This window comes from Tenrec ecaudatus, chromosome 18 (assembly GCF_050624435.1).
Source record: "Tenrec ecaudatus isolate mTenEca1 chromosome 18, mTenEca1.hap1, whole genome shotgun sequence".
NCBI classification, from domain to species: domain Eukaryota; kingdom Metazoa; phylum Chordata; class Mammalia; order Afrosoricida; family Tenrecidae; genus Tenrec; species Tenrec ecaudatus.
The window spans coordinates 13,738,045-13,763,494 of NC_134547.1; the positions used below are offsets into that span (position 1 = coordinate 13,738,045).

The 25,450-nt window shown below is 45.1% G+C and overlaps 1 pseudogene; it reads right to left on the bottom strand.

The window, feature by feature from the left end:
* Positions 1-6,218: 6,218 nt before the first annotated feature.
* Positions 6,219-6,766, bottom strand: LOC142432251 (ferritin heavy chain pseudogene; annotated as a pseudogene).
* Positions 6,767-25,450: the final 18,684 nt, after the last annotated feature.

The window sequence follows — 25,450 nt, forward strand, 5'->3', positions numbered from 1 at the left end:
GGGGATCCCATAAGTTAATTACTCTTGTTCCCTTATGTTCCAGCTGATAAAATTAGCACCACTCAGGCAAACTCACTAGAAGAATCAAATCTGCGCGTAGGTCATGGAGGGTTTGAAATGCCATGATTGATCAACATGATCATGCCTATATGAGACTGATGATTGAAGGACTTTTAGCTTTGTGGGATGACCTTGGTACATTTTTCAAGTAGGAAATACCTCGGTTCTTCATTTCTTGAATGAGAAACATTCACGTCGAAGCCTGGTCTGTGATCCACGTGAGGTTTAATAAAGGAAGGACGTAGTATTGCGTTTTATAGATATTGATCATGGGCAACCTTGTGGGACTGCACACCCACACATTGAAGCCTAAGGCCAGAGAGACCGTGGCCAGGTTGAGTGGGTGAGGAAGATGGAGTGGGGGTGGGGGCTAGGGGCTCCGTGGTCTCCTGTTCCCAGTATTTCGGGTCTTTGGCTGGGATATGTGGTCAAAGTTATTAGTTGACCACAATGGATGAATTAAACCCATCTGGGCCTAGTTTGGCCCACCAGGTGTGGGCTTCAATTGGCAAATGCCCAGTAGCCTTTATGTCTGGCTGAGGCTCACATGGTTCTCCACAGCAACCTCCTGGAGGTGTCATCCAGGCACAGAGAGGGACAACCGCTGGTCCCCGTTGTCTCTGCCTAACAACCTCACTGTTATGAGCCATCAGCAATGACCAAGAGCCTGGCCACTAACCACTCACAATTTCACCATGGGGGGAACAGGGAAGGTTAACTAGTCAAAGGTGTGACATTGTGGTAATATGCTACACTGCACAGGGCCTGAAGGACAGTCAGGTTTCATTAAAACCGTAGTGACCCTTGCTCCAATTATTTTTTGGGGGGGTGGAGAATATGTTATAGCAGTGGGGAGCCAGACTGCATAAACTGCGCCCCCCAAAAAATCCCACTTTGGGAGACTTCATGAGAAATATGGGTTATAGAGAAAGTGGCCTTGGAAAGAATGAACAAGGAGATCCTAACCCAATTGAGGTCACTCTTAATATGACCACCATGGAAAAGGGTACCCACATTTTTCATTGGGACTGCCATGGTAAGGGCTGAACCCATTAACTGTCTTGGAAGTCAAACGACCCAACTGTGGTCCCTAAATGAAGAAAGCTTGCAGGCTCTGCATGAGCTAGTTCAAGAGCAGCTTAAATAAGGCCAGATAGCAGAACCTTACAGTCCCTGGAACTCTCCTGTGTTTGTAGCTAGAAAGAAATCAGGCAAATAGACAATGCTCATAGATCTGAGAGTTGTCAGTTCATTTCACTACACAGCCCATGGGAACCTTCCAACCAGGCCTTCCCTCACCTAGGATTATTCCCAAGAACTGGGATCCAAGAGTCGTAGATTGAAAAGACTGTTGTTATACTCTCCAGTTAGATGCTATAGATCATGAGAGGTTTCCAGTTACCATCCCTGAATTGAACCTTAAGGCCCTTACTCAGAGATACCATCTAAAACTCTGGCTCAGGGCATGGTGAATGGGCCACTGTGTGTCTATATTTTATAGGGAGAGTGTTAGAATCAGTCCTAATGCTTCTCTGAGCCCTACATCGTGTACTCCGTGGATGATATCGTAATAGCGGCACCTAACAGTGAATTGTTCCAACCAACCCATGTGCCCACCAGTAAGGCCAGCTCACAAGTAGGGTTAATATCGCTCCTCATAAAATTCAGACAACCACCCCTTAATTATATAGGGATCTACAATAGCAGCTCAGACGACTAGGAGACTACTGAAGCTGTAATTAGAAACATGTGGGAAACCTAACTGGGAAGAGGGCATAGGGGGACAACCTCTCCACATTCATATATTAAGGCATCTGTGAGGCCAAGGCTCCTGAAGGGGGAACCCTTCGTGTTCGTGGGTTGGAGATGCATCCCACTGACATTCTCCTAAGTAAAAGTGATCCCCATGTTGCCCCCCGTAATAATGCTACTTGCAAGCACATAGCTGCTACTGTAGACACTTGAAGGTCAACTGCTTAAAGGCTATCTGGCTGGATGTTGTCTGCCATCAAAAGCAATCAGACTCCATTGTCTGTTCCACCTTAAATAGGGCCCCTGTACAGGAGTTCAAAGACACCTAACGTCAAGCCAGCTCAGAGACAACCAAGGTTGGGCAAACATCTTAAATGTAGAACCTACCCATTTGTTAAGTATGTGCCTTCCTGTCACATGCATGTGTCTAGCACCTGCCCTTCCCATTGTGTGTACACCCCTAGCTCAGCCTCCTCATGTTACACATATGCCTCTAATACAACACCCTCGTGTTATGCATGTATCTACTGTGACTTGCGTGCCTGAGATCACATAAGCTGTGGGAGAACACATTACTGCCGCCTTGGTTCCCGTCCCTTTTGAAAAAGGTTAGTCATGGTGCGCTTGCTCCAATCTGATGTCTCTTTAATGTACCCCTCAATTGCACAATGTCCCCCCTGCCGAGGCTGGTGTTCACAAGATAGAAATCCATTCACCCACTTCATTATCTCTCCTTGTGTGTCTCTTTAATTTCCCGATTCGTTGGGAGGTGTACGTTGGTTCATGGGGTGAGGAACGGTTTTGCAGCAAATGACAAGGAGTGGCTCTGTCTGATCTCCCTCTTCCTTATTGCCACAGGCCGAGGTCAGACATGCCTGCACCCTCCACCTACTTCTACACTAGGTTTGAAAATTCATTACAGTGGCCACACAGAACTCACAGCCATCATTCACAATTCAGGGGTTTAGTAAGAAAGTGGGCAAGTTACCATGAGCCAGGCTTAGTAAACAGTAAGGATAGTCATCAGACATTGGGCAATGCCTTTACTGAGTCAACTGCCAAGTCTCTTTCTAGCTTGTAGCTTCTCAGCCACGTGGTCCTTTGACCTCTACCTTCATGGGATGGAACCCGGGCCACTGTTCTGCCTCTCAGGCTTATACTCTTGGCCTTGCTCCTCTCCTCTTCCTCTTGTGCCTCTGTTCTCAGCCTCTGATGCTTCAGACAGAGAGCTTGGCCAGGCTGTTCATCCAATGGTACTGGGCTTTCTCTCTGTGCCTGAGATGGCTCTGACACACAGCCACTGGCTTTAATGGAGGGTCATTTAATCTTTCAGGCGACAGCAGGCCCAAGGGAAAAAAGGGTGTGAATTGGTTCACAGCCTCTGCTATGGTCAAGTCTAAATCCCACCTTAATTCTGTCCAGCAGCATAGCAGACACATCCCACAAAAATGGAATTATAAGCAAAGACATGGAGTCTAGAATTATAATACATCGCATACAGAATTATGGCTAGAAGGGCATACATGTTTATTGCATCCTTGGTTTCAATTTCATACCATTGAGCACCTCTTATTTTTAAATTACTTTTATTGAGAAATAGCACACAGGCTCTGCAGTTCACCCTTTAAAGGTGTACACACCAGTGTGTTTACTTTAACCACAGAGTTGTGTGTGTAAATAGATATAGCTACATACTTTACCCCCTCCAAGGGCTGTATACTTGTCTTGATGACTCATTTCAAAAACTCTGTCTTTGCCCCAAAAGTCTCAGTGTCAGACCCAGGCACCCAGTTCTGCTGCACTGGTCAGCCTGACCATTTATTCTACAGGATGTTGGAAACAGGAGGAAACAGACAAGTCCCATGCCTACCACTCCTTTCCCTGAGCCTTTTCCGTGGCAGAAGAGGTGGATGCCAGCAGTTTCCAAAGCTTGACACCCAGTGACAAAAAATACACCAGGAGGACAGGAGACACACGAGGAAGCTCTCAGAAGGAGAAGCCACAGGGATCAGTATCCCCCACCCTTGTGCCCATCTCAGCCTGCCCCCTCTCTACCCACCCAAAGGCATGGTCTTCTCTCCCCTCTTGAGGGCCAGAAGACATAGTGCAGGACACATGTCCCCACCCCAAAGCCCAGAGAGGCACCTGCACCGTGTGGCTGAGTCACCCACGGGCGTGGGAAGAGACCCAGGGTGTGCACTGCCTGCTTAGCCCAGTTTTATGGACCCTTCACCAGCAATCCGGTATTGGGGTGATTAGTCAGGTTTGTGGAGATCACACCTGGGCTCACTGTCCACAGGAGGAAGGAAGAGGGTAAAGAAAAGCACCCCTCCCCCCACTATGGAAGCATCTCACCCATTGGTTCCCTCCCATAAGGGATTCTGAACTTCTGTCTCTGTGGCCCCACCACAGCCTTCTGAGAGACAATGTCCATCCAGTGCCCTGGGCTCTAGGGGGCCCTGTCTATGCTCCACCCACACCTGCAAGATGACACCTTCAAAGTGGCACTCAGCACCCATGAAGCAGAGAATCTTTGCACAAAGGCTTGTGGAGGAAGAGAAAGTGAGGGTTTCAGAACGTAAAGTCCACCTACCACCCAACACTATCACTGTTCCAGAGCACCCTGAAGGTCAGGAAGCCCCAGGGTCCTGACCACACTGGTCATGGAGACACCGGAATGTCTGCAGGTGGTGATCCCTCCCCCACTCCTACAGGCCAACCCCCTTCCCAGCTGGGCCTGTCTCCTTGTCTCTTCAACCCCAGGTCTCTGTCCACTCTCCAGGGGCTCCCTGGATCCCCTCTGTCCCGTCTCTTGACTCTCAGCCCGATTTTCTCATCAAATACACAGACCTGGGCTGCTCACCACAAGGCCTTCAATTCAAGGCCACCCGCTGCTCCTGGGGAGACATAGCGCTGTCTGCTCCTTTAAAGAGTGACAGTCTCAGAAACCCGCAGGGGCAGTTCTCTCCATAGCGTAGGGTGGCTGTGGGTCAGAATCCATCCCCTGACAGTATGTTTTTGTCTGGATGAATAAACCAGAATCAAGGCCCACCTAACCCTCCCTTCTCAAGGTGTTTTCAGTCTACCCTTCAAGGCCTGAGGGAAGTGCTAATGGGAACATTCGGGTGTGGACAGCCCAGATCTAGATTTGAAGTTGTGGGGTTTGGGTACCCTTTTGGCTGGGTAGACAGCAAAGAATGGTCAAGGATGACTTTCAAGAATAGGAGAGACATTGATGATGATCCCTCTGTGCCTGGAGGAGAAAACATTCATTCTCTGGAGAAGAGTGACAGTCAGGCAGAGGGCAGGGGACAGGGGCTTTCCCCACTCCCACTCCTTGGGCAGAGCTCTGTAACTGAGACACATGGGAGGGAAGGGTGGAGGCATGGACAGGGCAGCTGGAGAATGGAAACAGTCTGGAGGTTGGCAGTGGAATTGGCCGGCTCCTACCTGGAGACCATCTGGGGCAGGACGGTTCTGGTCATCTGAGGAAAAGAGGGGCAGGGCGTGTCTTCCCCTTTCCAGACCCCCACAAATTAATCACAGGTTGGATAGGTGCAATTGTATGGTTGAGAAATATAAAGATTATAGTAAAGTCATAGAGAGCATGAGAGATAGAAGCGAGAGCCAAGTAACTAAGTCAGACACATTTGATGGTAGCATGCTCACCTCCTGGATGGCCATGATCTTACCAGCCAGGTCCATGCACAGTGTGGGCCAAGGGCAGGAGAGCGAGGTGAGGTAGGGCAGAGACAGCTGGAGAAAGCCAGCCAGCTGGAACCCATTTATTGCTAGCCAAGGCTTATCTATCTCTTTAGGGAATCATGATTACAAGTAACCACACATGTCACAGGCAGGGGTTGTCCAATAGGTGTAAACATGACAAGAAGGGGATGAGCTAGGGGTAGCCATGTGAAAAGAGGGGCGGAGCCTAGACTCAATCTGGCAGCCTAACCTTGGTCACCCTTGAGTGGGCTTGATCTCCCTGGGCTCTCCTTCAGGGAAACAATCTACTAATATCCTCATCAGAAAGGAGTCGGCCCTACTTGTTGTGGGATAAATAGTGGTGTCTTCTTGCTCTGGATGGCTGATAACCCTTAGGGAGTATAACCCCTGATCAACTTTTTTTTTTTCTGCGCAAGCTCCATTTTCTTAAGTAGGATTTTGCAGTGGAACTGGGGCACTTAAAAAAAATTTGACCGCCTGGGCCCGGGGCGGCTCTCTGGCTCCTCCCTGCCAAGATCTCTGAAACAACAGCTGGGTATCAAATGACTTTAGACTTTAACTGAAGGAAGGTACAAATGGAAGAATGGAAGTGGATGCTTGGGTACAATTTCTAGAAATGGGACAGGTCTACCCAACATGCATGTGCTGCCGTGGTGACTTGGGGAAGGCCGGGCTGCCATTTAGCTCTCTCCATCACTGTCTCCCAGGGTATGGTTGTCGAAGAGATATTCGGCCAGGCCGGAGTCTGGGGCCCCCATTTTGCGCATGTTGGTGACGTAGTCGCCCAGCTGTTTGATGGATTTCATCTGCTCATCCAGGTAAGTGTCTCGATAAAGTCACAGAGATGGGGGTCGTTCTTTTCCGTGGTCAATTGGTGCAGATCCAGCAGGGACTGGTTGACGTTCTTTTCCAGGTGCAGGGCACACTCTATGGCCTTGAGCCCGCTCTTCCAGTCATCACGGTCTGGTTTCTTGATATCCTGTAGGAAGATCCGGCCCCCTCGTTGGTTCTGCAGCTTCATCAGTTTCTTGGCGTGCTCTTGCTCCTACTGACACTGGTGCAGAAAGTATTTGGCAAAGTTCTTCAGAGCCATGTCATCCCAGTCGAAGTAGTAAGACATGGACAGGTAGACGTAGGAGGCGTAGAGCTCCAGGTTGATCTGGTGGTTGATGGCGGCCTCAGAATCCTGGTTGTAGTTCTGGCGCACCTGTGAGGGAGATGCGGTCATGGCGGTGGTGGAGGCCGGGGGCTTTGAGAGGAGGTGCTGGGCGGCGGGCTGGGCAGCCAGTGGACAGGGGAGGCTGGCGGGGGAGGCTGGCGAGCACCCGGTTCCATTCAAGCACTGTTGAAGCAGGAGACCGCGGCTGATCTGCGAAGAACTTCTCCCCCACCTGATCAACTTTTGTTGACCTCCAAGTGTATAGTCATCTGCCACATCTAGCAAGCAGCTAAGTTTGGGATATATTTGGGGGAGACAATTTGGGAGATATCTTTGTTTCCCACACACTCCCTTGAGGCCCCCCTTTTCTGGATTTCCTAACAACATTAGTATGTGGACATGTCTGATGGTGTTGTCATTGTTGAGAATAGACACAATAGCTCTTACACGGCTTCAACAATTTCTACTCCTGGTGTCGTGCCCGACATTCGTCCGACTGTGCGATGGTTCTCATCCTCCTTCTGAAGAGGTCTCCCTCCCCCAGGGATGGAAGGCTCATTTTTAAGAAAACCACTTCTCAAAAGAAGGAGCCCTGCGGCAGAGTGGGTTGTGGCACTTACATAACCTCCTGTCAACGTGAGTGAAGGGGTGAGTCTAACCTGACAGTCAGGTCACAGATAATGAGGTCCCCGTGCTCTCCTGAGGGTTCTGGTGACTCCTGTCTTCCTCGCTGGAGGTGGGACACATTCTCTGCATGACATTCCTGTTGACAAACCACATGGAGACACACTGGTGAAACCAGAGCCCTGGAGCTGGAGAAGCCACAGGGAGACCCACACCAGCACTGAGATACTTCCACCGCTACTGGATCCACAAAATTTTCCAATTCCTGGGCTGTGATCTTCCCACATTCAGTGTCATTGCATGCGTTGGCATGAGTCTGAAGACGAAAGTTATAGACTATATTGGACTATGGGCTAACATGCGATTTATGGACATGGTCTGGACTGGCCTGGGATGTTTTCTTAATATACTCTTTATATAAAGTTCTTTCTTATACACATATGAGTGTCCATAAATTTGTTTCTCTATTAAACCCAGAGTAACGCATTATGGTATCTTGGGGTCGGGGTACTAGAGAAAGAAATCATCACGATGGAGAAGGAATGATTCCTTGACCTCTGCCTCATGGTAGTTCTCCTTTGGCTGGCCAGAGATCAGATATGGCCACGTTTTTACTGGATTGTTGTCTGGACAACACATGGAAAGCTAAAATTTTGATGGTTTTCTTGGGTTGTAGTCTTAGGTTATTATTTCTTTTTGAAATAGTGAAATGTGATTAATGTATATTTTGAGGTCATGGGCCAAAACATCTTGAATTTCTCATTGACCACAGTTTAGTGAAATGGCTGACAGAAAGAAGAACTAAATGGCTGATAGAAGGAGCTGGATTGATGCCCAAGGCCATAGTTTGTATGAATGAAATAGTTTAGATAAGGATTAAGATAGGACGGATAACGATCGAAACTGACTGTTTTAAGAATTGAGTTTAGGAGCTGGATGGACTGAGTTTGTACTGTTTTCTTCTGGCTATTCCTATTTAATAGATAGAAATGATCAATAGGGAGGATGAAAATAGTGAGCTTATAAGCCCACTTGCCTTTCACCATTAATTTAAATCTTTAACCCTATAACACCTGAATTTTTAATTTCAGGAAAAAAATTTTGGTTTTTATTCTTTACTTTCATAGATATCAATACATTTATATAATATAAACCTTTTAATTAAATGTTACCAAAAACGTTATAGGGTTAAATGGGTTAGGAAACACCTGCAAAGAAGGCTCTGAGAAGGTAAGCCCCACCCATAGCCTTGAGTGCTCAGGACATACGAAGGTGAAGAGACTTGCCTAGAGGGCTGTTGATAGATTGAAGGGAAAAAGAAACCCCTTGGATTATTGAATTTTGAACTAATGGTTTGTATCAGAAGCTAGAAAACATTTGAGCCATGGAAGCAAATCTGTCCCAGGACGGAACTGTTAAAGGGAGCCTCTGGGCGTGCTGAAATGTTTGCTATGTGACCACCTGGATCCACTTGTTGAGTGGAGGTAAGAGAAGTGCAGCAATAAAGAGACAGGTTGAGTCTGGCCTCTGACACGCATGCACCTGGTTCACAGGGACTAGAGGAGAAAATGAGAGCTGTTGACTTGTCTGAAGTTCATGACCTAGCACAAAGGCACTAGGGTTGTTGAGGATGTGTGATGTGGCTTTCAAGGCAGCCAATGGCCATTCTGGTGAGGCTGAGTGAGGCAGACCACTCTGAGATGACCAAGACTGGACCAGATGAAGAGAAGATTTTTGAGCCTGTGAATAGGTGTATACTGCTGCTGAGTTTATCAATGACCTGTCCTGATTTGGCTTTGCCTATGGATGCCGTCTTCACAAGGTTCCAACCAGAAAGAAGATTCTTCACATCAAAGAATATGGCTGTCTCCTCAGAGCACTGGGCTGATGTAAGTGTGAAGTATTCAAATTGGATACCCAAAATGGGTAAGATGAAGGCATGAAGTGGTTGACTTACAAGCTTTCATTGGTGGGGGCATATATTCATAGGATTATAAGATTATGGTGTAGGTGTTCACTTAACTGCAACTGCTAGGCATAGAATATTTTTGTTTTGTTTACTTCCAGAATATTATGTGTAAATGAGGTTGGCACATCTTGAATTAAATGCATTTTAGCCTTATCCTGTTAAGCACAGACATGATTGTATTATTGTTTTGTTTAAAATTATATATGGTTAAATAGTTGTGTAAAAATGTCACGTTGACAATAGGTGGTCTATGGCAGTTACATAATCTCAAGTCAACTCGAGTGAATGTGTAAGTCTAACCCTTCAATCACTTCAAACAAAGATGGGGAATTGCCCCGGTTTTCCAAGAGAAGGCATTAAAGAATGCCACCAGATTCCCCTGTGGAGACAGGGCCAGGTGTCACTCACATGTGCTGCATTATCACAGCCCAGCAGTTTCCCACAGCTTTCACAATAACTCATGGCCACGTTGGTCACTGAACCAGAGGAACACGTGTTTTGTGTCACTCCAGCAGTCCCAGAAGGGTGGCTGCTAGAGCACCCAGGATCCGGCTGAGCGTAGGGCTGTTTGAAGGCTGGCTTCCCCTCCACCCCTGCACCACCCAAATGATAGGGCATATCCAGCACTCCAAATGCCATGCCCTTCCTCTTGGCCCCATACATCTACAAGCCCCTGGTGAAATCAGCCTGTATGACACATGTGTTGGTACCATGAAGTCATTCTAGGAATGGGGAGAGGGACCAAGCCAGACACTAAGCTCGTGTCCTGTTCCACCCTTGCTGCGGCCCCTGACCTATCTATCTATCTCCTGCCACAATCCAATGAACCTGTGGGCTCCACCCAGAGCCCCAATCCACCCCTGAACTTCCCCAGCCCCAACTGCTATCTGAGCTCCCTGCTCCCTGGGTCTCACCAATGTCCTTGGCCTCCTTTCCCAACTTGTTCATGCTTTGATTGATGTGGGCCATGTTCAGACATTTCTTGGAAAATTACAGAGGAATGATGGACTGGTTAATTAAGGCACGAAATCCATAAGGATTGCGAGTTGCTGTGGTTACCATGTTGCAGAGACCGGGGTACTGGCTTGAGCAAAAAAGAAAATCAGCAGCCTGTGTGCAGGAAACCTGCATCAAGGACAACAGAATCGGAGGCAATGGAAGCAGCAATGCAGAGAGCTTCATGCTGAATGAAGTGGCCAACTGAGTGTGACCTCAGGAAGGTTAAGGAGTCTGGATGGCTCCCAGTGTCCCGGACAGACTTGGATTTAAGTTCTCAAGGTGTCCATTGCTTCATATGGCCCTTATCTCTTTCCTTTCATTCTTTCTTCTTTCCTACCTTGATTCATTAAAAATGTGGTTTTCATGCACCTGCTCTTCCTGGACAGGGTTCAGGACCTCCCTCATCTTGTCATTTTGTCATACTGTGGTGGTTTGTATGTCTCTGTTGTGTCAGGCCATAAGACACTGGTATTCCAATACCAGTGGGGTCAACCATGACAGAAAAGGGTCAGCTGAGCTTCCAGACAGAACAGACCACAAACAATAAGCAGGTTGTCCACTTATGAGGACCTTTATGAATCCACTGGGAACCTGAATAAATTTCAGGGGAATCCCATTAGAGAGAATGCCAGAAGAGGAGCTCCCAGGATAAGATTGAGGAAGAGCTGCCTCTTCCAAGCAGAGTTGATCATCATGATGTGGATGGAGAAAAGTGTTCAGATCCTTCATTTGCGGATAGGACACAATTCAAAATGAGAAGAATGGGCTGAAAACGTCCACTAATATTCAGAACACAGCATGTGTGAGACAAGGATCTAGGAAACAAAGATCTCCAAGAAGGAACAGAAATGCACGAGGATCCACACAGTAGGCTTTCCATCCCTAGTCTGTACTCCCCCTCATTCTCAATGATATGATTTTTTTTGGGGGGGGGCTGCTTTTCTAAGAGCAAGAACAAGTTGACAATGTTCATGCTTCTCATTCTTCTTCAACATCTCATTGAATCTTCTAGTCAACGCAATAAAACATGAAATGGAAATAAAAGATATACGGATCAGAAAAGGAGAAACAAACCCCCTTGCTCACTCTCACTCACACACATCCATTGAGTAGATTTTCACCCATAGCACCCTTTACAACAGAATAGACCTGCCCTGGGTAGTTTCAGAGGGTGTACATTTTAAGGGAGCAGAAAATGTTGCTGTTTTCTTCATATAGTCTAGTTTCTGTCCTCATTTACTCAGCACACAGATTGAATAAGAATGGTGAAAGGATACAACCCTGATGTACACTTTTTCTGATTTTAAATCATGCAGTATTTCATTGTCCTGTTTGCACATGGCTTCTTAATCTCATGGAAGATTCAATATGAGCACAAGTGTTCTAGTATTCCGATTCTTCTCAAGGCTATCCATAGTTTTTGTCAACCACACAGTAGAATGCGTATGCATCATCAGTAAAACAGAAGGAAATATCTTTCTAGTATTATCTGCTTTCAGTCAAGTTCCCTCCAATGTCAGCAATATATACTTTAGTCCAAGTCCTCTTCTGAATGCAGCCTGGATCTCTGTCAGCTCCCTGGAATGTATGGCTGCAATTGTTGTTGAATGATATGCAGCATAGATTTAATTTGCATGTCTTATCAGTGATTTTATTTTATAATGTGTGCATTCTCTTGGGTCATTATTTTGGGGTGGGTAGAAATACTGATCCCTTCTTTGGGATAGGACAAATGTGGATCTCTTGGCCAGGTAAGTGGCTTCCACATTTCTTGCCACTAGTGAGTGCTTTCAATGTTTCATGAGCTTCGGAAACATTTCCACTGCATTCTGTCCATTCCTAGAGTCTTGATATTGCCTAATGTTTTCAGTACAACCTGAAGTTCTTCCTTCACTACCATTGCTTCTTGATCATATGCTACCTCCTAAAAAGTTGAATATTGACTAGTTATTTTTGATATAATGACCCTGTCATCTTTCCATCTCCTTCTGCTGCTTCCTGTATGCTTCAATATTTTGCCCATAGAATCTTTCAACATGACAACTCAAGGCTTGAATCCCCCCCCACCAACCCCCACAGTTCTTTGAGTTACAGATAGGCTCACAGTGTTCTCCAATCCTAGGTTTTCTAACGCTAGGACTTTGCACATTTCATTATAATATTTCGTCTTCTCAAACTTACTTTTGAAGTGTTCCATTTAACTAATTTACCTCGTTTTCTCCATTTGCCGTAGTTGCACTAATATTAAGAGTGTATTTCAGAGTCTCTTTTGACATCCACTTTGATCTTTTATTTCCTTTTTGTTGTAGCTTTGTTCCCCCCACCCCCAACAATTTCATTGGCACATGAAACACATATCCCACAGTTGAATAGTTCAATCATACAAAGAGGAGATACACCATCTCCATCACATCTGTATTAGAGGAGATAAAGACCAAGTATCAAAGGGAAATACTAGAGTTAAGGTATGAGGTAATGAAAGCCAATAACAAGTTAACAGGCTTAGATATCAGATTAAAAGAAGCGAAGATTTGTATCAGTGACCTTGAGGATAATCAGGCAGACACCAAAAAACAGGAAAGACAGTGATTTAATATAAACCAAGAAACCAAAGACCACCTGAGAACACTGTTGGATGCTATAAAGCGGAACAGTATCAGAATAATTGGACTGCCAGAAAAAGTGCCAACAAATTAGTCAACAGCAAAAATAGCCACGGAATTCCTAGAGGAAAATTTCCCCAGCTTAATTTATGGGAATCAGGCAACCATTCAGAAAGCAGGAAGTACACCAGCTAGAGTGAATCCAAGGAAGAATTTCCCAAGACATATAAATTAAACCGCCCAACTTTGATGAAAAAAAGAAAATGATAAAAGCATCTGGCAAGTGGGGGTGGGGGAGACAGCATCTATAAAGGCACGCAAATAAGAATATGCTCAGACTTATCAGCAGACACCACGGAGAAGAGGAGTAGAGTAACATATTCCAAAAGTTGAAAGAAAACAATGCAAACCCAAGAATCCTTTGACCAGCCAAATTATTCATCAAGATAGATGGCAAAGTAAGAGTGTCCCGGACAAGGAAAACATCAAATACGATAACAGAAACCAAGTTTGTCTTTCCTGTTCTCTCTCTCTCTCTCTCTCTCTCTCTCTCTCTCTCTCTCTCTCTCTCTCTCTGTCTCTCTGTAACAGCTAGTGTGGGATATTGGTGAACAATATTAAATATACCATGGGAAATAAAAAAGAAACCCAGCTCTACAAAACATCCTTGCTGACTCAGTGTGATCAGAAGAACAACACCCAGCGTGCACAAAAAGGATACCACCCCATGGGGTAACTACAACCAGAGGTCAACACATTGAAAACAGCCCCAAAGATAATATGACTTCATTGGTGAAAAGAAGGCAAGAATGACTCACACACTTATTTCCAAAATGCACTGATCAAAAGGGAGGTAGGAAAACACCCAACGCAAAAACTACAAGATGTCATCACAGAGCCCACTGATGGATGTTATAACTCAGCATATCAATAAACTGAACTCACTCGTCAAAAGACAGAACCTAGTGAACTGGCTTTGGAAACACAACCCATCAATCTGCTGCTTACAAGAGACACATCTCAACCTTGCAGAAAGAAATAGGCTGAGAATCAAAGCCTGGAGAAAAATGTGCCAAGCAATCAGCAATTTTTAAAAAGCAGTAGTTGTAATCCTAATCTCTGACAAAATTGACCTCTAGGTGCAAGCCATAACAAGAGATAAGGAGGGGCACTATATAATGCTCAAGGGATCGTTAGACCAAAAACCAGTGAGCATAGTAAACATTTACACATCCAACAAGATATCCACCTAATTCATTAATCAAATGCTGTATAAGATAGAAAAAGAAATCAAAGACTCAACAATCATAGTAGGTGAATGAATACACTGTTCTCTGAGAAAGATAGATCCCAAGGAAAGAAGCTTCATAGGAAAGATGCAAAACTAAACTCTACAATTGGGCCACTTGACATGATAGACATGTTCAGAGTTCTCCACCCAAATGCCCAAAAAATCAGGGTTTTTAAAGACTGCATGACACACATTTGAAGATAGACCACATGCTGGGACACAAGTTGAGCATATGTATATTCAAGCACATAGAGGTCACTCAGACTTGCCTTTCAGACCACTAAGCCATAAGGCTGGAAATCAACAAAAGCAGGATTAAGGAAAACAAGTGGAGGACAAGTAACTCTACTGAAAAATGACTAGGTATTGACCCAAATCAGAGATGAAATCAGGAAGTTTCTAGAAACCAATCAGATTGAGAATATAACGTTCCAAAACATTTGGAATACAGCAAAGGCATTTATCAGAGGGAATTTGATAATGATAAATGTACATGAAAATGGAGGAGAGATTTACGAATGATATGCTGACACAAAACCTCCAGCAATTAGAGCGGAGTGAATGAGACAATCCTACAAATAGCAAAAGAAAAGAAATAATACAAGTTAGGGGAGAAATAAATGAGTGGGAAAACAATGAAAAAATTCAATGCAGCCAAAAGAAAAGCTGGATCTTTGAGAGGGTTAACAGAATCGATAGCCTGCTGGCAAACTTAAACAAAGAAACAGACAGAAGGACAAATATCAATAGTCAGGGTGAGGGATGATCAGGGGAAATTAGAACAGACCCTAATGAAATTAAAAAGCTAATTACATAGTACTACAAAGACCTGTACTCTAATGAATTCCACAACTTGGAGAACATGGACAAATACTTGGAAGAACTATCCCTCCTTAGATTATCCCAGATGGATGTAGAGCAACTCACCAGACCCATAGCAATCGAGGAAATAAACAGAGTTATCAAGGAAATAACAACTACAAAATTGCCCAGACCAGATGGCTTCCCAGGGCAATTCTACCAAGATCTGACACCAATCCTCCACAAACTCTTTCAGAGCATAGATGAAGACAGCCCACAGGCAAATTCTCTCTATGAACCTAGCATAACACTGATACCTAAAGGGAGAAGTGATCCCACAAGAATTGAGAACTGAAGAAAGATATCTGTAATGAACATCAATGAAAAAAATCCTTAACAAAATACTGGCCAATAGAATCCAAAAGTTTATAAAACAAATGCTTTGCCATGACCAAGTGGGATTCATGCCAGAGATGCAGGGATAGTTCAGCATCTGAAAGTCTATCAGCATTATTTGGTACATCGATAAGAAAAATGATAAAAACTACATGATAATATCAATAGGCACAGAAAAAGCATTTGAAAACATTCAACACCCATTCCTATTCAAGACACTCAAGAAGATAGAAATGGAAGGAAAATTCCTCAGTATAACTCAAGCTATATATGAAAAGCCATCACCCAACGTGATAGTCAATGAAGAAAATATGAAAACGACCCCACTGAAAAAGGGACCAGACAACCTTGTCCGTACTTCTATTTAATATCATACTGGAGGTTCTAGCTAACAATATAAGGCAAAAGAGAGACTTCTAGCGTATTCATCTAGGGGAAGAAGAGGTGAAATTATCGTTATTCGCAGATTATATGGTTTTATATGTAGAACAAAAGCTCCACAAGAGGAGTGCTGGAAGCAATAGAGGAATATGTCAGTGACTGGATACAAGATCAACAAACAGAAGTCTGTCATCAGACGACTATATATATAACTGATGAGTCCAATAAAGAGGAGATGAAAAAGGTAGTTGCCTTCACAATTGCCAAGCACAAAGTGAAATATCTGGGGATATACCTAACCAAAATAAATCAATAGATTTGTATGAAGAGAACCAAAGTCCACAATTACAAGAAACCAAGAGTGACTGACTTCCATAAATGGAAGGATATCCATACTCGTGGATCAGAAAACTTAATATAGTTACGATGTCAGTCATGGCCAAGGCACTATACAAGTTTAATGCTATCCAAATACAAATATCAACGTTCTTCTTCATGGAATTGGAAAAGTTGACTTCATATGGAGTGGGAAGAAGCCCAGAATTAGTTGAGAACTCCTCAAGAAGAAGGACAAAGTCAGAGGGCTTGCTTTACCTGGCTTTGGAACCGACTATACAGTCACAATGGTCCAAACAGCGTGGTATTGGTATGATGAAAGGTATTTAGACCAGTGGGAAAGAACTGAAAACCCCGAAATGAACTCATCAGCATACAGACAACTGATCTTTGATAAGGGCCCCCAAAATAGCGAATGGGAACTGGATGCCCTCTCCAACAATTGGTGCTGTAAAAAATGGATATCTCTCTGCAGAAAAATTAAGCAAGACCCTTACATCACTCCATGTACAAGAATAAATTTAAGGTGTATCACAGACCACAAGGTAAAATCTCAAACCACTATGGCCATCAATGAGGGAAGTGGGACAAACCTAAGATCTTTGGTGCAGGGAATACACAGGCTATTCAAAATAGGGAAGGACACAAACAGAGGAAACACAAATTGATGAGTGGGATATACTGAAGACAAAACACTTGTATACATCAAAAGACTTCACCATGACAGTAATAAGAGAGCCCACAGATTGAGAAACATCTTAGCGATTGCAAATCTGACAAAGACCTTACTACTAAAATATACAATGGCCTGCGAGCCTACAGTAAGAAAAAAGCAAATAAACCATCTAGGAGCTGGCAAGTAAGCTGAAAAGAAGTTTAACAAGAGCAGAAAGCCAAATGTTCAGCAAACATGAGAAAATGTTCCTGAAGCAAATTAAAACTCCGAGATACCAGCAAACACTCCCAAAGATAACCCAAGTTAAAAACAAACACAGAAACAACAAGTAATGGGGGGGGGGGGGATGTGGTGAGATAGGAGCTCTCATCCACTGCTGGTGGTCCTGTAGGTATATTCAGCTATTACAGAAATCAATATAGTGATACCTAAAACAAATGGAAATTGAGCTACCATATGACCCAGCAATCCCCCTCCAGGGCATAACCCAGAAGTGAAAAGGAGTCCACGACCATATATCTGTACTCCAATGTGGTCACAGCACAGTTCACAGTCGCAAAGAATTGGAAATAGCCTAAATTTCCATCATCCAATGAATGGATCAAAAAACTCTGGCATATGCATGCAATGGGGAACTATGCATCCCTACAAAGCAGCAAGGAATGCATAAGGCACATCGAGGCATGGGAAGAATTGGAGGAAATAAGTATAAGCCAAGTAAGTCACGCACCAAAGGACAAGTATAAGATGAGTCCACTGAGGTAAGCTTCAAAAGCACAAGGGGCATAGGGGAAAAGCCAACAAGGGCACAAATTCCTGGGGAGAGGTCCAGGCACTCTAGCAGGATTGGACCCAACCCAAGGATGCATATGGCAGCCAAATAAGACAGAGGGCAAAAGGGTGTGTGTGTGTGTGTGTGTGTGTGTAGGACATGGATAGTGGAGGAACAGGATACTAACCCACACTGCGGGAGGGTATTTTTCATGTATGCACAGGAGAGGGAGAAAAAGACCAGACTCGACTGGAGCAGCAAGTCTCAAGGGCAACACACTGGTATGAAGCAGTGAACTAACAGAAAGACTAGTGGGGCTGGCCCCAGTCGCAGGTACATAGACCCCTGTATCCAGAATAATGCACAACAGAGGGCAGCACTGATGATACAACTGGGGGTGAATGGTGGATCTGCCCAACACATAGGAGCAAACTAAAAGAAGGGAGGGAAGGGAAGGGAGGAGAAGGGAAAGGAGAGGAAAGCAGAGCAGAGGAGAAGAGAGGAGAGGAGGGGAGAAGAGAGGAACAAAGAGGAGGGGAGGGGAGAGGAGAGAAGAGCAGAGCAGAATAGGGAAGGAGAGGAGAGGATAGAAGAGGAGAGAAGAAGAGACAAGAGGAGAGCAGAGAAGAGAGGAAAGGAAAGGAGAGTTGAAGAGAAGAGAGGAGAGGGCAGGAGAGCAGAGCAGAGGAGAGAAGAAAAGAGCAGAGGAGAGGGCAGGAGAGCAGAGCAGAGGAGAGAAGAAGAGAGCAGAGGAGAGGAGAGGATAGGAGAGAGGAGGAGAGGAGAGGAGAACAGAGGAGAGGAGAGCAGAGGAGAGAGAAGAGCACAGCAGAGGAGAGCAGAAGAGAGGAGAGGAGAGGGGATCAGAGGAGAACTGGGACTTGGTGCACCAAGCTTCAAAGACAACATTGCTGCTCAGAGCATTCCATGCACAGAAAAGATCGTTGGACTGGGCCCATCATGAGACACAACTCACAGGGCTATGGGTTCAGCACTGGGGACACAGATTAGGAACTGTGCCCGGTCTGTCAACATCCCCGACCCTGACTGACAGGAAACATGAAGGTTGCACAGCAGAACAGCGAGGGGAACACAACATTGAAGTACTGGAGGAATTCCAAAAATAGGCCTCTGAATCAGTGGGCAGGGCATGGCACGGCATTTCACAAGAGCAAACTGACTAACATTCAGAAGGGTCAGCAGACAGATCTGGAACTATTTATAAGGTTGGGTTTTTATTTTCTTCTTCTTTCTCTTTTTCCCCCTTTTTCTTTTTCTCGTGTCTATCCATATAGGATAGGCAGGATAACGAGTGTTGAGGAGAAAACAATGGCATTGACTGTTCTCGGAGAGGAGGAGCTTGGAGAAAGGGTGGTGGGAGCCAACAAACCCAGGGACAAGGGAACAATAAGAGACCTAAAATCAATGGCAAGGAGGGCGTAGAATGACTGATGGGTTTTGATCGAGTGCAATGTAACTGAGAGAAAGTACTGAGTGTTGAATGAAAGTCAAGCACGATAGTGGGGCAAGAGGAAAGTAAAAAGAAATAGGGGAAAGAACTAGGAGGCAAAAGACATCTATAGATTTATAAATACAGGCATGCTTATATGTAAATATATTACTACAGAATTCTAGAGATATGGGTCTATGTACATATATTTAAATGTTAAATATTAAGGTAGCAGACGGGCTGGACCTCTACTCAAGTACTCTCTCAGTGCAAGAACACTTTGCTCTAATAGCCTGGCATTCTGTGATGCTCACCTTCCCAGCATATCACTAATGATAAAATGGGTGCATAAGCAAATGTGAGGAAGAAAGTTGATGGTGCATCGCTATCAACAGATATAATGTCTGGGGTCTTAAAGGCTTGAAGTTTAAAAGTGGTCATTTATCAGGGAAGCAACAAAGCCCACATGGAAGAAGCACACCAGCCCTAGGGATCACGAGGTGTCAATAGAATCAGGTATCAGGCATCAGAAGACCTCAAACAAATATATCGATGCAAATGATGGTGGTAAGAGTGGAGACCCAAAACCTATCTATAGCTAATAGGCTATTCCCTAACAGATGGGCCACAGGAAAGAATTGGACAGACAGTGTTCAGCACAGTGCCAATGGAACACACAACATTCCCTTAGTTCTTTCATGCTTCCTCCCTGCCCACCCTGCCCACTATCATGACTAGAGTTTTACCGTACAAATCCAGCTAGACAGGAGCATGTACACTGGTACAAATAAGAGTTCTCAACACATGGAATCCAGGAGAGACAAACTCCTCAGGAACAGCAATTGGAGTAGAGATAATATGAGGGGAGGGAGAAGGTGGGGGGAGTTGGGGGAGAAATGAGGAACCAACTACAGTGAGTGACCCCTCCTCAGGGGGAAGAAACAGGGAGAAGGGAGATAGTGCATGGTGTAATCTGTGAAAATAAAAATAATCATTTAAAATTGATCAGTGATCCATGAGGTTAGGACAGTGGGGAGGGAGGGGAAAAAGAGCAGCTGATACCAAGGACTCAAACAGTAAGAAAATATTTTGAAAATTATGATGGCCACATATGTACAAATGTGCTTGATACATATAAGAGCTGTACGAGCCCCCAGGAAAGTGACTTATTTTTTTTTAAAGTCCTGGTGGTGAGACTTCACTTACTGTCCTTTATATGCCTCTAGAGGATGGATGAGTCCCTGAAGAAGGACATCCTGCTTGATAAAGCAGAGGGTCAACCAAAGGGAGGGACAGAGGCCCTCAGTGAGACACATGGACACAGTGGCTGCAACCATGAACTCACACCTAGTGTCATTGTGAGGATGGTGGACACTGTTTCCTTCTGTGCACCTGGGCTTGCTGTGGGCTGGAACCACCTAGACAACGTCTAAGAAAACAACCAGAAATGGACACTGGATGTGCTACAATTTAGTACTTGGCTGATGGCCAAAATTTGAAGGATCAAACTCACCATGTGCTCTGCAAGAGAAACCTGTGGCCATCTTTCTAGTCTATGCTGTTGTGCTCATTCTACTGCATTCCATTCCACTATGCTGCACTACCCTCCTCTCCACTGCATTCCCCCATGCTATACTACACCCCACTACACTCTATTCCACCACGCCACACAATTCCACTCCACTAGATTCTGCTATACCATACTGCCCTCTTCTCCACTGCATTCCCCCATATTTTACTACATCACACTACACTCTATTCCACCACACCACAGGATTCCACTCCACTAGATTCCACTATATTGCACTACCCTCCTATCCACTGCATTCCCCCATACTACACCACACTACAGTACACTACACTATTCAACCATTCCACACAATTCCACTCAACTCCATCCCACTATACTGCACTACCCTCCACTCCACTGCATTACCCCATGCTATTCTACACCACACCACATTACACTCTATTCCACCACGCCATGCAATTCCATTCCACTCAATTCCACTATACCATACAACCCTCCTCTCCACACTATTCTGCACTCCATGTGCTTTGGGGATGGTGATGAGTTGAACCTTTCTGCCAAGATTTGCTTGCAAGAGGCCTTAGAATCGGCACCTTCTCCAGTGGGTTCCAACGGCCCACCTTGCAGCTTTTACCTCAGTTTTTAACCTTTTACACCACCCGGGGACACCCCTCATTAAACTCACTGTGATGGAGGGGATTCCACTGAGAGTTACCCAATTGGGAAGTGTGTTTATGCTTGCTTTGGTTTTCCGAGGCTGTCAGTCTTGAAGGAGTATCCTACTCCAGGGAGCAGGGGGGAATTGCTGAGCACTTTTGGTTTTCAGCTCAACAGGTAACCATCCAGGTTGGGGGGGCGGTGTGAGATAGGGGGAGCGGGGACTGGGGTGGGGGTGAGTCTATGCATTTTGAATAACTGGGGAGTGAGAAGAGGCAGTAGAGTGTATTGTGAGCACTGTCCCCAGTCTAGCATTGTAGGAATGGATTCTGGGAGGAGGAATCCAGACAGACCAAATGCATAACAAAGGCTCAGTCATGGCCCTGCAGGGGACAGCACTGGAGACACAGTGCGGGAATTATGCCTGATCTGATCCCACCACACCGAGGCAAAGCACTGGGGGAGTGCAACGGGACAGCAAGGGAATAGAACAGCAAGGTCCCCAGGGAATGCTGAAGGTGGACTTTGGGCCCAGGGCTTGGTGTCCCAACAGACTGGACTGGAAAACACCCCTAAAGGCCAACAAACGATCCTTGAACTAACTACAAGCTTTTCTTTCTTGTGTTTTGTTTTGTTCTTTGTCACTGGTTAGTTGTTGTTTTGTTGCATATTGTTGCTTCGTTTTGCTCTGTCTTGTTTTTGTGCATGTTACTATCTCCACAGGTCTAAATAAGATAAGCTGGATGAACAATGTGGAAGAGAAAACAATGGGACCGACAATTCTATAGGGGGAGGTGGGGGAAAAGGAAGTGGTTTTAACAAATTCAGGGACAAGGGACCAACAAGTGATTCAAATTGATGGTGCGGTGGGTGTGGGAGGCATGATCAAGGGTAATGTAACCAAGAGGAATTGCTGAAACCCAGGTGGGGACTGTGCATGGTAGTGGGACAGGAGGAAAGTCAAGGGAAATAGAGGAAAGAGCTGGGAGGCAAAGGGCATTATAGAGGTCTAGATAAAGACATGTACATATGCAAATATATTTATGTATGAGGATGGAGAAATAGATGTATGTGCCTATATTTATAGGTTTAGTATTAAGGTAGCAGAAGGACATGGGACCTCCACTCAAGTACTCCCTCAATGCAAGAATAATTTCTTCTATTAAATTGGCATTCTGTGGTGCGCACCTTCCCGACACAACCGCTGAAAACAAAGCGGGTGAATAAGCAAATGTGGTGAAGAAAGCTGATGGTGCCCAGCTATCAAAAGATAAAGCGTCTGGGGTCTTAAAAGCTTAAGGGTAAATAAGCAGCCATCTACCGCAGAAGCAACAAAATCCACATGGAAGTACACACCAATCTATGTGATCATGAGGTGCCGAAGGGATCAGTTATCAAACATCAAAGAACAAAAAAATCATATCATTGGGTGTGCACCTCTATGATACGATCACTGAACACAAATGGGTGCATAAACAAATGTGGTGAAGAAAGCTGATGGTGCCTGCTACCAAAAGGTATAGCATCTGGGGTCTTAACGGTTTGAAGGTAAACAAGTGGCCATCTAGCTCAGAAACAAAAAGCCCACATGGAAGAACACACCAGCCTGTGGGATCACCAGGTGTCGAAGGGATCAGGTATAAGGCATCATCAGAACAAAAAAAATCTTACCATAGTGAATGAGTGGGGGAGTGTAGAGTGAAGACTCAAAGCCCATTTGTAGGTCTCTGGACATCCCCTTGCAGAGGGGTCTAGGGGAATAGATGAGTTAGTCAAGGTGCAATGTACCAATGATGAAAAATACAACTTTTCTCAAGTTCCTAAATGCTTCCTTCCACCCACCCCCAACCCTGACTATCATGATCCGAATTCTACCTTACAAATCTGGCTAGACCAGAGGATGTACACTGCTACAGATAGGAACTGGAAACACAGGGAATCAAGGGCAGATGATCCCTTCAGGACCAGTGATGTGTGTGGTGATACTGGGAGGGTAAAGGGAAGGGTGGTTGGGAAGAGGGAAGTGATTACAAGGATCTACATGTGACCTCCTCCCTGGAGGACAGACAACAGAAAAGTGGGCGAAAGAGACGTCGGATAGGACAAGATATGACAAAATAATAATTTATAAATTATCAAGGGTTCATGAGAGAGGGGGGAATGGGGAAGGAGGGGAAAAATCATGACATGATGTCAGGGGCTTAAGTGGAGAGCAAATGTTTTGAGAATGATGAGGGCAATGAATGGACAGATGTGCGTTATGCAATTGATGTATGTATGGATTGTGATAAGCGTTGTATGAGCCACTAATAAAACGATTTTTTTAAAAGTCACAGTCTTGAAAACCCACAGGGGCAATTTTGTCCTGTTTTATAGAGTTGCTATGGGTTGAATCAACATGGTGGCAATGAGTCTGGAAACTTTTAAGTTTTGTTTTTGGCGTGATTTGTAAGAGCAGAAGACATATTAAATTCTCCATTGTCTCCCCCCACCCCCGCCTCTCAGTTCTGTATTTATATTCTAGATCTCAAGGAATTGAATTTGTCTCTGTCCTCTCAAAATTAAAGAGCTTTACAGAACTTCATATAGAAAAAATGATGTATTACATTTTATGTTCAGATTTAAATAAAACTCTCATGAAGGTGAAAACAAACAAAAAACAAAGGATTAGTCATGACAAAGGTGTGGCTGAGTGATCACAGAAGCTCCCTCTCCTTCCTGACCCTCGTCAATCCCAGCTCACCCCTTGGGCTCAGACCCAGCCTGTGCCATCTGTGGCTTCACTCACCACTGTGGAGAGAAGGAAGCACTGTGCACCAGTCTCACCTGGCTCAGGCTGCTCCAACAGTGGTGGGCAATCTGTTTGGTTACAGCTCAGCTTGCCCCAGAGCCTTGCCCGCCAGCACACACACACAGCCTGCCCCTCCTTATTCCTAGCTCTTCCTCCCTCCTCTGCCATGTTCTCCCACACAATCTCCCCAAATTGAAAATCAAACCCTCTGCCTTGACCTCCTGGTGGCACATTGGGTGATGATTTGGACCCTTAGCCTGAAGATAAGCGCTTGAAGCCCAGCAACGGCCGCCCTGCAGGAGAAAGATGAGACTGTCTGGCCCCATACAGACGTTCAGTTAAGCACAGAGAAGCAGTTCTGCTCTGCCCCATAAACTGACTGTGAGGCAAAAGCTGCTAGTGCAGATGAGTTTGGTTTGGACGGATTCGCTGTGGGGTCATTTCTATTCAGACTCAGGATTCCCATGGGACACAGGAGAACTGCTCCCAAGGCTGTGAACTTGGGCTACTGTCGCTCTTCATAAGCGTTAGACTGCCAACCTCAGTGGGCCGTACAGACATACCAGGGGTGGGGTGAGGGTGGGAGTTGGAGATGTCTATTAGCACAGATGCTATCTGTATCATTTTTACATTGTGTGAAAAAAAATTGATGACTTATGCATCATTGGGTTTGTTCTGGCTCTTGCCAGAGTCTCTGGTCCTCAGCCAGGGAATTGGACGATATGTACATTTCCCCCTAAGCCAGATCTCGTATTTGAAGTTACCTCAGTGGGCTCATGTTGTACTTGTCATTTGAGCTTGGCTAACGTCACTCAGTATAATATCCTCCAACTTTTTCCATAAGAGGAGGTGCTTCATCTTTTCATCATGGTATATAAGTGATGCATAGTACTCCATTATGTGTATATCACAGAGATTTTGACACCAGTGGTCTATTGATGAAAAATTAGGTGGTTTCCAATTCTTTGCAATTGTGAACTGTGCAGCAACAAAGATGAACACCGGAATACAGATGTCTGGTTGTGCCTGTTTCGTATTTCTTCTGGGTATGTGCCCAGTAGTGGAATTGCTGGCGGGCTGTAATTCTTCATGGGAGCAGAAGGCCTTGTCTTTCCCCAGCCGGGTATACTGCCACACTGTATAGACATATTCAAAGGCTTATGGAAGTACAAAAGCATGTTAGAATGGCGTGTTCTTCTGGGATGACTAGAGAAACAAATACGGAGGCATTCACAAGTGTGTAACAGAGAACTTTATTTCAAGAAGTAATTATGCATCCAAAAAAATCAGAGCCCAGGCCAAATCAAGTCCAAAAGTTCCATATTAGGCCATCAGTTAGCTAATAGCCCATGAATTTTTCTTCAGGCTCATGCAGCACATGCAATGAGGCTGAATGCAGAAGGATCCCACGTTGGTGGGTGGAAAGACTTGTGGTTCCTGTGGTCGTGGAACCATCTCCAGGGCTCTGTCTCCCAT